This window comes from Mandrillus leucophaeus, unplaced genomic scaffold (assembly GCF_000951045.1).
Source record: "Mandrillus leucophaeus isolate KB7577 unplaced genomic scaffold, Mleu.le_1.0 Scaffold11, whole genome shotgun sequence".
Classification (NCBI taxonomy): domain Eukaryota; kingdom Metazoa; phylum Chordata; class Mammalia; order Primates; family Cercopithecidae; genus Mandrillus; species Mandrillus leucophaeus.
The window spans coordinates 943,650-944,739 of record NW_012099209.1 but is presented as its reverse complement, the minus strand read 5'-3'; the positions used below and the strand labels follow the sequence as shown (position 1 = coordinate 944,739).

Below are 1,090 nucleotides of genomic sequence, written 5' to 3'. Positions count from 1 at the left end.
CCCAGGATGGAGTACAGTGGTGTGACCATAGGTCACTGCAGCCTTGAACTCCTGACCTCAAGCAATCCTCTTACTTTGGCTTCCCAAAGCACTGGCATTGTTAGCATTAGCCATGATGCCCAGCCTCAAATTTTCTAATAATCACATGTAAAAAGTAAAAGAATAGGTGAAATTAATTTTTTTTTTTTTTTTGAGACAGGGTCTCATTCTGTCACCCAGGCTGGAGTACAGTGGCACAACTGTAGCTCATTGCAGCCTCGACCTCCTGGGCTCAAGTAATCCTCCCACCTCAGCCTCCTCAGTAGCTGGGACTACAGATATGTGCCTCTGTGTATAGCTCAAAATTAACTTTAATAATACACTTAATTTAACCCTGTATATCTAAAATGTGATCACGTTAATGTGTAATTGACATAAAAAATGACTGAGAGGCCAATGTGGGAGGATCACTTGAGGCCAGGAGTTCAGGACCAGCCTGGGCAACATAGCAAGACCCTGTCTCTACAAAAAATAAAACCAAAAAACTAGCTGGGTGTGGTGGCGTGCAACTGTAGTCTCAGCTACTTGGGAGGCTGTGGTGGTAGGATCATCTAAACCTCAGTGTTCAAGGCTGCAGTGAGCTACTGAGACAGTGTATGTTCTTTTTTCTCACATGCTAAGTCTTCACAATTTAGTGTGTATGTCACCCTTCCTGCACAACTTAATTCTGACCAGCTACACTCCTAATGATTCACGCCAAAAAGCTTAATAGAAAAATCAGCTGGATATTTACATAAGCCTGCCAGTTTCATTTTCCCATCAGAATCATCAATGTGAAGGAGAAGACATGAATAAGGATGGTTGACTATTTAGCTGTGAAAAGACACGTCAGGGCCGGGCGCGGTGCCTCACTCCTGTAATCCCAGCACTTTGGGAGGCCAAGGTGGGCAGATCGCCCGAAATCAGCAGTTTGAGACCAGCCTGGCCAGCAGGGTGAAACCCCATCGCTACTAAAAACACAAAAAAATTAGCCGGGCATGGTGGCACGTGCCTGTAGTCCCAGCTACTTGGGAGGCTGAGGCAGGAGAATTGCTTGAACCAGGGAGGCAGA

The 1,090-nt window shown here is 45.6% G+C and overlaps 1 protein-coding gene across 1 annotated transcript in view; it reads right to left on the bottom strand.

The window, feature by feature from the left end:
* The window catches only part of MYO9B (myosin IXB), a 144,931-nt gene that overhangs the window by 62,956 nt on the left and 80,885 nt on the right, over positions 1-1,090 (bottom strand). The gene's annotated exons all lie outside the window — the stretch shown is intronic.